Source organism: Rhinopithecus roxellana, chromosome 7 (assembly GCF_007565055.1).
Source record: "Rhinopithecus roxellana isolate Shanxi Qingling chromosome 7, ASM756505v1, whole genome shotgun sequence".
NCBI classification, from domain to species: domain Eukaryota; kingdom Metazoa; phylum Chordata; class Mammalia; order Primates; family Cercopithecidae; genus Rhinopithecus; species Rhinopithecus roxellana.
In genome coordinates, this window is record NC_044555.1 from 84,036,704 (window position 1) to 84,050,888 (window position 14,185).

Consider the following 14,185-nt stretch of genomic DNA (forward strand, 5'->3'; position numbering starts at 1 on the left):
GCCTAGTATTCCATGGTGTATATGTAACACATTTTCTTTATTCAGTCCACCATTGATGGGCACCTGGATTGATTCCATGTCTTTACTATTGTCTTCACACCTTTCAAAACCTGCCTCGGTACTACATCTGTTCAAATAATACCTCCATCAAGACACTTTCCGATAGCCCCCTGGTAAGAAGGATCCTACAGCAGGTAATCTTCACGTCCCTATTAGTATTTAAATTACTTTGCCTGATATTATAAATCCTCATCAACATGCCTCTCTCCTAAGTTCCTGGAGGACAGCACCATGTCTTATTTATATTTGAACACCATCTCCCTCACAAGATTCTAAGAATTAAATGTTATAAAATATAAAGAACCTGGTTCCTGGAATTTGGGATCCATTTCTTCACTGTGTCAGTTATACAATGACTCTTGGGACTGTGGGTCTCCTCATTTGGGGGAAGGGTAAGAATTTCTTTACTTGTGAGAAGCAAAGGTGTATATTGTTAGGTAGAAACACAGAGTTGTTTTGCTATCATACCAGAGTGTACATATGTGTAGGAGGATGCATAGAGCAACCGAGGGCTGAAATGGATACATTGTGCTGGTTACCAATGTGTTACCTCTCACCTCCAACTTCACCCACTTTTGTCGACTCTGTGAAAGTGGATGTGGGCCCTTTAAGTATTTTTCCCTTTGCCAGTAACACAGTTTAAGCCTTTGGCAGTAGAAGGTGCTAAAAGGAGACCATAGGAGGAAAGGGTTTTTTTTGCCTCCTGGTTGACCTGTGCTCTCTGAGGACACTGATGCAAAGTGTAGCTTTCTCCTGCAGGAGAAGGCAGATTTCCAGTACTTTATAGAGGATATATTTCCAGCAAATTTGTCAAGTTTCAAGGTTGGGTTTCCAGCAAATTCCAGAGAATAGATTTACAGTGAAGTCCACCAGTGCAAGCCATTCAGTGAGTCTTAGACACTGTGTCTCAACCCTAAGGGTAGTGCCTGTTTCTTATAGCTGTAATTTGTAAATAATATTTTAGAGTTTTATTATTAGCTAATCTCTCATTACTCCAGTCCTCTTTTATACTTAATATTTTTTTCTTTCTTTTTTTTTTTTTTTTTTCTTTCTGAGACAGGGTCTGGCTCTGTCATCCAGACTGGAGTGCAGTGACTCGATCATGGCTCACTGCAGCCTGGATCTCCCAGGTTCAAGCAATCCTCCCACCTCAGCCTCCTGAGTAGCTGTGACTACAGGCATGCACCACCATGCCCAGTTAATTTTAAATTTTTTCGTTGAGATGGGGGTCTCCCTATGTTGCCCAGGCTGGTCTCAAACTCCTGGGCTCAAGTGATTCTCCCGCCTCAGCCTCCCAAAGTGTTGGGATTACAGACATGAGACACCACACCCAACCAATAATTCTTTACATTAAACTTTCCCTGTTCAAATTACCGCATGGTATTTCTCTTCATATTGGACCTGGAGGGATGCACCCAACTTTTGGGATTTCCTTCTAGCACACAGTACTCAATAGGTACACAAGGTTTGTTCATGGACTAATTGAATAGCCAACAGATACTCAGTAATCCCCTTCAGTTTAATTTCTGGTCAGTCCTCTCCATTCATTTGCCTGATGCCTCTTCTCCACAGAGGGAGGTGGGAGGGAGGGAAGAAACACTTTCCTATTGTCACGCCTGAGACTGACTTTCCATTTCCTGTCCTACCTAAGCTATATTAACCTGAGCAGGGAAGAACAGCAGGCAAGGGAGGCTTCCCAGCCACGGGAGAAGTGGGAGGAGATGCTGCAAAGCTGTCTGTTCCCAGGTGCAAGCTGGACCACGGCAGCTACAGAGCAGGTATTTCTGTCAACAGCCAGTACAGTCACAGCAATGTGGAGTTCCGCAGCCTGTAATTGTGGACTGGTGAACATCTTCTGAAAGACAACTAAAAAGAAAAACTGAATGCAATGTCTTTTAAATATTATAGCATTAGGCCGGGCGCGGTGGCTAAAGCCTGTAATCCCAGCACTTTGGGAGGCCGAGGCAGGCGGATCACGAGGTCGGGAGTTTAAGACCAGCCTGGCCAAGATGGTGAAACCCGGTCTCTACTAAAAATACAAAAATTAGCCAGGTGTGGCGGTGGGTGCCTGTAGTCCCAGCTACTCGGGAGGCTGAGGCAGGGAATTGCTTGAACCTGGGAGGTGGAGGTGGCAGTGAGCCAAGATTGCGAAACGGTACTCCAGCCTGGGTGACAGAGCAAGACTCTGTCTATACACACACACACACACACACACACACACACACACACACACCATTAAAGAGTATCATAAAGTTAACAATTTCTCAGCTAAGATCTGAGAAAGACCCAAAACCTAGATAGGTGTGAGAAATTGAGAGCATTGCTTTTGTTCTTGGACATTTGCTGATGCAGAAGAGGCCAAAGGAGGCTGAGCTACACGTTGGGTGTTTTTGTGGGACTGAGGGACAAAAGTCGGAATCTGGGACCCACCAAAGGAGAGTTTGTAAACCACCTCCCACCTCAAACTGGGACCACAAAGAGACAAATCTTCAGAGTAAAAGTAACCAAAAACTAACCATGTGGTCTCTAGATCAGCCTCATGTCACCTGCGAATTTAGCACTCCCTGGTGCCTGCATAAAGCAAGCAAACATTCTCTCTTGCAAAGGTAATGGTAACTTATTTCTACAAAGAATTATTTATTTTATTTATTTATTTTCAAAGATATTATTTTTTAAATGTTTTTTATTTCAGTAGCTTTTGGGGTACAAGTGGTTTTTTGTTACAGGGATGAAATATATAGTGGTGAATTCTGAGATGTTACTGCATCCATCACCCAAGTAGTGTACACTGTACCCAATCTACAGAGTCTCACTCTGTCACCCAGGCTGGAGTACAGTAGCACAATGTCGGCTTACTGCAACCTCTGCCTCCCGGGTTCAAGCGACTCTCCTGCCTCAGCCTCCCGAGTAGCTGGGACTACAGGTTACAGGACTACCACGTTTGGCTTTTTTTTTTTTTTTTTTTTTTTTTTTGTATTTTCATTAGAGACAGGGTTTCACTATGTTGGCCAGGCTGGTTTCGAACTCCTAACCTCTGGTGATCTGCCTGCCTCAGCATCCCAAAGTGCTGGGATTACAGGTGTGAGCCACTGCAGTTTTTTTAATTCCACACCATCCTCCCACTCTCCTTCTTCTGAGTGTCCAGTGTCCATTATGCCACTCTGCATGCCTTTGTATACCCATAGCTTAGCTCCCACTTGTAAGTGAGAACATGCAGTAAGTGGTTTTCCATTCCCGAGTTACTTCACTTACAATAATGGCCTCCAGCTCTGTCCAAGTTGCCACAAAAGACAATATTTCATTCCTTTTTATGGCTGAGTAGTATTCCATGGTGTATACATACCACATTTTCTTTATCCACTCATCGGTCAATGGGCACTTAGGTTGGTTCTATATCTTTGTAATTGTGAATTGGGCTGTAATAAATCTACGTGTGGCAGGTGAATCACTTCAGGTCAGGAGTTCAAGATCAGTCTGGCCAACATGGTGAAACTCCATCTCTACTAAAAATACAAAAAAATTAGCCAGGCATGGTGGCAGGCACCTGTAATCCCAACTAGGGGCAGGGGCAGGTTCCTAGCATCAACCTGGTTGATTTGCAGGGGAAGCAAGCAGGCTGTGCCCTGCCTGCTGGGCCTGCAAGAAGAGAGGGAGAGTTGACTTAAATGCAGCCCACAGGACACGAGACGGGACAATATGGCCACAGAGCAGTGTCCAGCTGCCCAAGGCGCCACTCTCCACTTGTTTCCACTCCACTCCATTCAAACTCCTGCCACCCGGGGGGGGTTCCATCTCACCAGGCACAGTGGTCATCACCCGTGGCTTAAAGCCCCAGACACAGCTCCGGTGGCCTGGCCAAGGCATGCAATGCCATGCTTTCATGAGGCCCTGAGAGCCTGCTGCTTTGCTGACTCCAGTGTCTGCAGTGGGTTTTTGGCCCTAAGGGCAGGTTTGACAAAGGAGTGTGTATTAGTCAGGGTTCTCCAGAGGGACAGAACTAATAGGATAGATGTATATATAAAGGGGAGTTTATTAAGGAGGATTGACTTACACGATCACAAGGTAAAGTCCCACAATAGACCATCTGCAAGCTGAGGAGCAAGGAAGCCAGCCCAAGTCCCAAAAGCTCAAAAGGAAGGAAGCCAGCAGTGCAGCCTTCAGTCTGTGGTCGAAGGTCCAAGAGTCCAAAAGCTGAAGAACTTGGAGTCTGATGTTTGAGGGCAGGAAGCATCCAGCATGGGAGAAAGATGTAGGCCAGAAGACTAAGTCAGTCTAGTCCTTCCACGCTCTTCCACCTGCTTTTATCCTAGCCGTGCTGGCAGCTGATTAGATGGTGCCCACCCAGATTGAGGGTGGGTCTGCCTCTCCCAGTCCACTGACTCAAATGTTAATCTCCTTGGCAACACCCTCACAGACACACCCAGGGACAATACTGTGCATCCTTCAATCCAATCAGGTTGAAACTCAATATTAACCATCAGAGGGTGTGTTCTTTGTAAGGACAGGGAAAGGCCCGGAGGAGCTACAAAGCAGCACCGAGCTCTGGCCATCAGTTGTGAAAGCTGGATCCCATGTGTTCATGGGCACAGACACGTGTCTGTGTGTGTGTGCGTGCGTGTGTCAGAGAGAAAAAGAGAGGAGGGAGAGAGGAAGACGGATGGGGCTGAGATGGTGATGAAAAGGGGAAGACAGGCTGAGCACAGGACAGAGTGACAGGCTAGCACCTCACCATTTCTGTGTTACCTACAAAACAGTGACCTTAGTAGAGTAAAATTTGCCTGAGAACTTCACCCTGTCTCCCATGCTGAGTCTAGCACTCAGCCTCCCGGGGGAGAAGGGGGGTGAGGGGTGGCTAACAGGGTCTTAGGTGTGCCCCAGGGGTGGTAGAAGGTGGAAGCACCTCCAGCTGGAGGAGGCCTCCTAATTAGGCACAACCCGAGCTGTCACCTCCTCTGACCCCATCAGCCCATGCTGATCGTCACCAGGTGCATGACTCCAGGGCTCGCCTCTCACTCACCTAGCTCCTGGTGGGGAAGCAAATCCCATGTGGCTTCTTCCTGCGCCTGCGTTTGGGTGGGGGGACTGGCCTGCACCGTCCCACCTTTCAGGGCCCCAGGAGGCTGGGCCCCAGCGCACTCTGCCCTCCCCCTCGCCCAGTTCAACAGAGAGTCTGCAGCCTCGAATCCAGATCGCAGAGGGCCAGGCTCCAGTGACCTTTCTGGATTCTGCATCTTGATGTTTTCATGCTCAGAAAGCAAACAGGGAAGACGCCTTTTGAACGCTCTAGTCAAAGGTTCCGCTAAGAGCACTGCAGAAAGCTCAGCTTCTCAGACCTCAGGCAAGCTTGAAAGTACTTTACTCTATCGTTTTAAAGAGAAAGGGAGTTGTGCTTCACTTGCGGTCATTAACCCAACCACTCAGACTACTTTCAGAGGGATGCTTGCTCTTCTAAGCACAGCCCAGGAAAAGGCAGGAAGAAATTTTTCGAGTGGACCCCAAGGAAAATACGCAGTTGGGATGCATATCCCAGGTAGTGCACGGAGCAGATGGTCAGCTCCTGTTGGCTGAGAGCTCCAGAGCTCCCAGAATACGGATCTGATTGTGTGGCCTCCCGCCATTGATCACCCTTCAATTGATTCCCACAGCTTCTGGGATCTCATTCAAAGCCTACCCAAGGTCCTTCCTGCTCCAGGCCCTGCTCAGCTGTCCAGAATCCAAGCTCAAAAGAATTTGGAGAAGGAATTTAAAGTCTTCCTTAATAGTAAGGCTTGCTAGGGCTACAGTTCCACTGTGTGTGTGGCGGGGTGAGCCGTGGCCAGTCTGTAGGAAAGGGAGTAGCAGGAGCCTGGGGACGGGAAAGGCAGGAAGACAGGCAGAGACAGAGTGGGCACTCTTTGGGATGAGGCACTTCCCCTTCTTGACCTCCCTGAACTGTCAGGGGAGGGGCGATCCTCCTTGGACCAAGGAGAAAACACACTCGGATTGCCTGAGCTCTGTGACAAAGCCACACAGGCAGAGGGTCCAGCCCTGAGCGCCTTGGGCAGGTCTTTCCCTCTCCAATCCCTTTCTGAAAGGCTCTGAGGCTCTTGGACGGAGAAGGGGCCCCGAAGGAGAGGCAAGGAAAGCGCCATGGAGGGGCCTCCTTGGATAGGGCCAAGCCAGCAGGAGCCGGCCCTGAGAACAGGCGGCCCCCATAGGCCCTCCGCAGACCCTCAGCAGGAACTGGTAGACCGTCTGCGTGCACTGGAATTTCTGACTTGGTGTGGGTTTGGTGACCCGCGCACGTGTTGGTACAGGAGTCCGTGTGCTGCCTTCACCCAAGGGGCACCCTGTCCTGGACTCGCGCCTCCCTGGATTCCAGTGCTGGGCCCCTGCTCTCTGTGGCCCCGTGACCCTGGCACCCCCCGAGGATGGCTTGAGAAGCCTCCGTACCTCCCCTCCAGGCTCCACGACTCCTTCCCCTGCGGAATGACGCCAACTGCGGTTGGACCCCGGCCCCGTGGCCCAAGGGCTGTCTCTGATGGTCTCCATTTTCACTGCTCTCTCCAGCCCCTCTGCTGCACCAGGAGATCAAGCTCCCCAGCCCTTTCCCTGAGCCCGTGGTCCTCACCTGCGAATCCCACCTGAGCAGTCCTCCTGCCTCTCAACCTGCCTCAGGGCACGGTGTCCTCTAAACACCCCCCTTCCAACCTGAGCTCTTCGCGCCTGTCTTACGTGTAGACAGCGGCTCCTGGTGACTGAAGTCAAGCCCTGTCTATAGGCCAGGAGCCCCAGCTCCCTCCCACGACGACAACACGACAGCAGGACCAGCCCTCCCCGAAGCGGGGCCAAGCCCCTGGCCCAAGGCGTGCCTCACACGCTTGCTGCCGAGTGTTTTCTTCTCCGGCCACTCAAATTCTCGCGTTTCTTTTCCTCCCTGAACCCACCCCCCAGCCCTCCCTCCTTCCACCGCCTTCCGCCTCCTGGGTCCTGCAAGCGCAGTTAGCCATAGCTGACTGCCGGCTTTCTGCTGTCCAAATCCTCTGGCTCCTCCCAGCTTTCCTCTGCCTTGGGGTCCCATGGATTTCAGCGTGCGTGGCCACTCCTGCTGAGCTGTGTCTTGACTCCTGGAATTCACTTCTTCATTGAACACATCCTCACTGATCACCTCCAGGGTGCCAAGCACAATCGTGAGGCGGGGACAGAGCCGGCAGCCGCACACACCAGGCCTTGACCTTGACCTTCTGGTCAGCAAGGGGAGGGAAAACAGAAATGAACAAAATACTTTCCGGAGGCGTGGAGCACTGTGAAGAAAGTAAAAGGAGATGACAAGGAAGGGAGGACGTGCCAAGAGGGACAGTCACAGAAGACTTCTCTGAGAGGCCACATTAGAACTGAGACGTGAATGGTCCAAAGAGGAAGAAGCCCCAACACCTGGGAGCAGAGGAACCCAGGAAGAGCCACTGCAAGGGCGGGGCCTGAATTCAGGAGGAAGCTGGACATGCCGAAGCATCCAAGAAATGGCCAGGGCAGCTTCACAAGGGTGGCCGAGAGGAGAAGGATGGGTCTAATATTCAGTAAGGGTCAGAATCAAATAAGACAATGAGAGAAGGGAAGGAAACACATCACGGGTAGGTATGGACCCTACTAAAACAGAAAGACACGGACAGGAGCAGAAGAGGTGTGGGGATGGAGCACAGAAAGACAGAAGAGATGGGCGGGGGCAGATCCTGTGTGAGTACCAATGGCAGGAAGATAGGAAGAGATGGTCAGAGCCACATCATGTGTTGGTGTGTCAGTAATACAATAAGGCCTAGGCTGGGCATGGTGGCTCATGACTGTAATCCCAGCACTTTGGGAGGCTGAGGTGGGTGGATCACTTGAGGTCAGGAGTTTGAGACCAGCCTGGCCAACATGGCGAAACTCCGTCTCTACTAAAAATACAAAAATTAGCCGGGCGTGGTGGCACGCGCATGTAATCCCAGCTACTCAAGAGGCTGAGACAGGAGAATGGCTTGAACTTGGGAGGCGGAGGTTGCAGTGAGCCGAGATCTCACCACTGCACTCCAGCCCGGGTGACAGAGCAAGACTCTGACCAAAAAAAAAAAAAAAGAAAGAAATTTCAATGCCATTTGTTCACGTGACTTTAGCAATCTTTTGGAAATAAAGACAGTTTTAAAAATTATTGGTTAACAAGGTGTGGTGGTTCACGCCTGCAATCCCAACACTTTGGGAGGCAGGCAGGCAGATCATTTGAGGTCAGGAGTTTAAGACCAGACTGACCAACATGGTGAAACCCCATCTCTACTAAAAATACAAAAAAATTAGCCGGGTGTGGTAGTACACACCTGGAATCTCAGCTACTCAGGAGGCTGAGGCAGGAGAATCGCTTGAACACAGGAGGCAGAGGTTGCAGTGAGCCGAGATCACAAAAAATAAAAGTTGCTAAGAGTTAACACTGTAATATGTAATTGACACTACTGGAGAAACAGTTTTACATACAAAGTGTAAGGAAGGAAAGTATAATGTTTCTTTAGTAAAAGATTAGAAGAAGGCATGGGAATATGGCTTTTGTTTAAAGGGAATGTAATTTTGTCTAGTTCAGAGGGTTTAAAGATTGCCTTCACCTAAAAGAGTAACGAGACAAAACTGAAGGTTTAAGCAAGGTGAAAAGGGTTTGTGAAGCAGCAGATGGCAAACCCACACTCATGACTCCTGCCTGAGGGCGCTATTGACACAGGCAGGACTGAAGAGGTATAGAGTGGTAAAAACAGGAGGGGAAAAGACTCAGGGATGATGAACAGGAGATGGCTGTGGCTTGGAGGTGGAGACATTAGCTGAGTGTTGGATGCACGGGCCAGGAACACAAGGAGAAAGTTCAGGAAAGAAGCTGTGCCTAGAAAGGTGGTGGTGGTGATTGTTGATTTTGTTGTTAGTGCCTCAGAGACTCTCATTAACTTCCAACTTTTTGCCCCAGGCCATAACCCGTACTGTGCTCTGACATTCAGAGGGTTCTGGTAGCATAGTAGGTACTCAATTTTATGAACGTTCTATGGAGTCCTGAAAAGTCTGTGTTCCCTTTTTGAATTTGATGTCTATTAATAATGCCTTTACAATGATACCAATATCTACCATTAATTTTGCATACATCTATCAAAAGCTAAGAACAAAGTCTTTCATTCCTGTTGCCTTTCTATTAAATTATCCATGAGGTTCATCTGGTTCTGCTTTCTACTGTTGATTATGTGTAATTGATCATACACACCTTCATGATCTGTACTTGAACTTCATACCAGGTAGCCATTCCTGATGCATTGACTGTTTTTGCCTCTAATTCTCCCTCACCTGGATCAGTATTATCACGGTGGCACTTTCTGTTTGCTTGTTGATCAGTTTTTGTCCAGTCCTTTATTTATTTAAGAGACGGGGGGGTTCCCTATGTTGCCCAGGCTGGTCTCGAACTCCTGGACTCAAGCAACCCTCCTGCTTCAGCCTGCCCAGTAGCTGGGACAACAGCAAGCACCACCATGCCCAGCTCGACCCTTTATTCTAATGTTTGAGGTAAATGATGAGGTAGGTAAAAGCATAAGATTGTTTTAAAAATAAATCCTGGAATCATTTTAACATGGGCATTTAATCTGTTTCTATGTAATGTCATTACATTGTTGGTCTTCTGACATACATTATGCTCTTTCCTTATGATTTTGGCTGTTTCTGCTGCCTGCTAAATGGCAATGTTTTATTACCTTTTGTCTTCCACAGTGATTTGGACATGATATAGCCTGTGTTCTTGCAATTGAACAATTATTATAACACCAATGCGCTGCAGAGAAATCAGAGAGTGAAGATAAGCAAAACAAAGAAAACATGGCCAGAATCCCACCTGCCCCTCCACACCAACTATAGACACGTTCATATGTATCTTCCAAACGTCTTCTAGATGTATAAACACATCTGAGTATAAACACACAATGGGATCCCCTGGAGAAGGAATGCTACAAATCTACCTGTGACCTGCTTTGATCAACATATCGTGTATCTTTCCATGTGAATAAATAACTTTCCCCTGTGTAACTTTTTCATGACTGCAAATGTGTGCATTGAATGGGTGTAACATAATTTCAACAGTTCCCCTATTGTGGACTTGTTTATGAGCCCTTTGTCATTTCTAACAATATTGTGATGAACAGGCTTGCTAATACCTTACTCTTTGAGCACATGGTTACTTCTGCAGGATACATTGGAAGTAGAGAAATTACCAAATCAATAGGTGTGTGTCTTTTTCAGGCTTTTTCTGTGTGATGCCTAACTGCCTTCTGGACATGCTACACCAAATTCACATACCATTAGCATGAGTATTTGACATTGCTTTGACCTTTGCTAAATTTTGTTTCAACTTTGATTTTAGATTCAGGGAGTGCACACGCAGGTTTGTTACCTGGGTATATTGTGTGACGCTGAGGTTTGGGGTACAAATGATCCTGTCACCCAGGTAGTGAGCATAGCACCCAACAATGAGTGTTTCAGCCTTTGCTGTCTTCCCTCCCTCCCCCATCTAATAGTCCCCACATTTTTTTTTTCTGCCATCTTTATGTCCATCAGTACCGAATGTTTAGCTCCCACTTATAAGTGAGAACATGCAGTATTTGGTTTTCTGTTGCACTAATTCACTTAGGATTATGGCCTCCATGACTTTGCTAAATTTATAAAAGGTGAAGAATCACACACACCCTGTTTCACTTCATGTTTCTTTAATCACTGGCGAAGCTCAACATTTTTCATGTGTGGTATCAGCCCACAAGTTGACCCGTAGTGGTCCCCCCTTGCCCCCGGTAGTCCCACTCCTGTGTAATCCACCCCACAGTGAATCAGGGATGGTCTGGGGGCCAGAACACTGCAGAAGTCGTCACTTCTGACCCTAGGCTACAAAAGACAGTATTTGTTTCCTGTAATTCACATGTTCCTTGTTGCTGAACCTGTGCTCAATTTTGTGAAAGGTCTTCGGATGCCTCTGCCTCTCTCCTGAATCGCTTTTGCCTCCCTCCACCGCAGTCTTGGGAGCCTTGTACCAGAGGGAATAGGTGGCTGAGATGGTAGCCCCATGAGAATGGAGGCCTTCTGCCAAAAGCCACAGCGAAGTCGAGGGCTCCAGTCAACGTGTGTGGGTGACCAACCATCCTGGGACTGTGGGGTGAGCCAGGACACAAGCCTCTCAGTGCTAACTCTGGGGACAAGCTGGTCATCCTATACATGAGTGAGCCATCTGGGAAGCAGAGCCCCATCCTAGTCAAGCCTTGAGATGACTGCAGTTCCAGCCGACAGTGAGTGCATGACCTGTAAGACCCTGGGGCAGAACCACGTGGCTGAGCAGTGCCCAGATTTCGGATCATCAGACCCTGCGTGAGATCCTGAGTGCTTGTTGTTTTAAGCTGCTAAGTTTGGGGGTAATTTTGTTCCACACAAATAATACATTATGTTTTTAAAACATTTTATAAGGATTTAATATGTGATAAAGGTGATAAATTTGCCCTTTGGGAAAAGTGTAGGAACAATTGGTTTATCCTGGGGAAAAGATAAAGGTTTTCAATCAGATGATCACCAGATGTACTGAGGATGTCTTGAAAAGAAAGCCACAGACCTACTGGAAGAGGGACAGGTGTGTCTTGACAGAAGCTCACTCCTGCTCAGGGTCTTTGGCCTTCGACACACACCTCCCTTGACCCCTGCCCATCATCCTTCAGGTCTTGGTGGAAACGACGCTTTCTCCAGAAGCCCCGCACAATCTTCTCAGCCAGGTAGAGGCTGCCTGGTGGATCTCTCATGGCTACGCCATCTGCCGTATTTTGCACACTCATGAGTTACATAGGTGTTTGTATGTTTCATGCTGTCTTCCCAGATAGACTGCGAGCATCCTGAGGCTGGGAATGGTGCCTGTGCTGTGCACTCTCTCATGCCCAGCTGCCTGTCAGTCTGCAGTGCCTTATGGGGCGTTTTCCTCCCCCACTTCCTGGTCCTTTGACACGGGGTTTTGAAAACTCCACTTGGCAGTGTGTGCTCCCATCAGGGCTCTTCTGCTTCAGCTTCCACCTGCAGTGCTGTGCCTGTGGGGTCCACATGCACTACCCACGCCCCGGCTCCAGGAGTTGCAGCCGCCTCCTTGGCTAGGGTTTGCTGGGTGTTTTGGAATTGACATAACCTGAAGGAATAACACAAGGGGTGCAGCATGGCCACGCCCCAAATGACCATAGTACCTGGCATCTGAAGACGCCATGGATTGTAAAACCCATCCAGATGTCAGATACGTTCATGCCTGGGAAAAAAAGAACATCTTAGAATTGATGATGTATGTATTTTCTCAATCCACCTTCAAGGGCCTGAGAGTTGTAGAAATATTTCCCAGATGGGCAAAAGCTTGCCTGCCCTTCTAATTTTCAGAGGTACCCTGTGTTCTGGTCATTTTCATTTTCTGAAAGGTATTTACTGAGAAGGCGAGAGTGAGTGACTCAATGGCTGCTAGCAAGATGTCATGTTAAACCAGTTTTTAATTCTCTTCAGAGCCACACTGTCCTCCATTAACTCCCTCTTTCTTCCGATAGTTTCAGTGCTTGACTGGCTGTATATAAAACACAGAAGTGCCTCCCAGGGATGAAGCCCACTTGATCATGGTGGATAAGCTTTTTGATGTGCTGCTGAATCCGGTTTGCCAGTATTTTATCGAGGATTTTTGCATCGATGTTCATCAGGGATATTGGTCTAAAATTCTCTTTTTTTGTTGTGTCTCTGCCAGGCTTTGGTATCAGGATGATGTTGCCCTCATAAAATGAGTTAGGGAGGATTCCCTCTTTTTCTATTGATTGGAATAGTTTCAGAAGGAATGGTACTTGCAAGGCTGGTTCAACATTCGCAAATCAATAAACGTAATCCAGCATATAAACAGAACCAAAGACAAAAATCACATGATTATCTCAATAGATGCAGAAAAGGCTTTTGACAAAATTCAACAGCCCTTCATGCTAAAAACGCTCAATAAATTTGGTATTGATGGAACGTACCTCAAAATAATAAGAGCTATTTATGACAAACCCACAGCCAATATCATACTGAATGGGCAAAAACTGGAAAAATTCCCTTTGAAAACTGGCACAAGACAGGGATGCCCTCTCTCACCGCTCCTATTCAACATAGTCGTGGAAGTTCTGGCTAGGGCAATCAGGCAAGAGAAAGAAATAAAGGGTATTCAGTTAGGAAAAGAAGAAGTCAAACTGTCCCTGTTTGCAGATGACATGATTGTATATTTAGAAAACCCCATCGTCTCAGCCCAAAATCTCCTTAACCTGATAAGCAACTTCAGCAAAGTCTTAGGATACAAAATTAATGTGCAAAAATCACAAGCATTCTTATACACCAGTAACAGACAAACAGAGAGCCAAATCAGGAATGAACTTCCATTCACAATTGCTTCAAAGAGAATAAAATACCTAGGAATCCAACTTACAAGGGATGTCAAGGACCTCTTCAAGGAGAACTACAAACCACTGCTCAGTGAAATCAAAGAGGACACAAACAAATGGAAGAACATACCATGCTCATGGATAGGAAGAATCAATATCGTGAAAATGGCCATACTGCCCAAGGTCATTTATAGATTCAATGCCATCCCCATCAAGCTACCAATGAGTTTCTTCACAGAATTGGAAAAAACTGCTTTAAAGTTCATATGGAACCAAAAAAGAGCCCGCATTGCCAAGACAATCCTAAGTCAAAAGAACAAAGCTGGAGGCATCACGCTACCTGACTTCAAACTATACTACAAGGCTACAGTAACCAAAACAGCATGGTACTGGTACCAAAACAGAGATATAGACCAATGGAACAGAACAGAGTCCTCAGAAATAATACCACACAACTATAGCCATCTGATCTTTGACAAACCTGAGAGAAACAAGAAATGAGGAAAGGATTCCCTATTTAATAAATGGTGCTGGGAAAATTGGCTAGCCATAAGTAGAAAGCTGAAACTGGATCCTTTCCTTACTCCTTATACGAAAATTAATTCAAGATGGACTAGAGACTTAAATGTTAGACCTAATACCATAAAAACCCTAGAAGAAAATCTAGGTAGTACCATTCAGGACATAGGCATGGG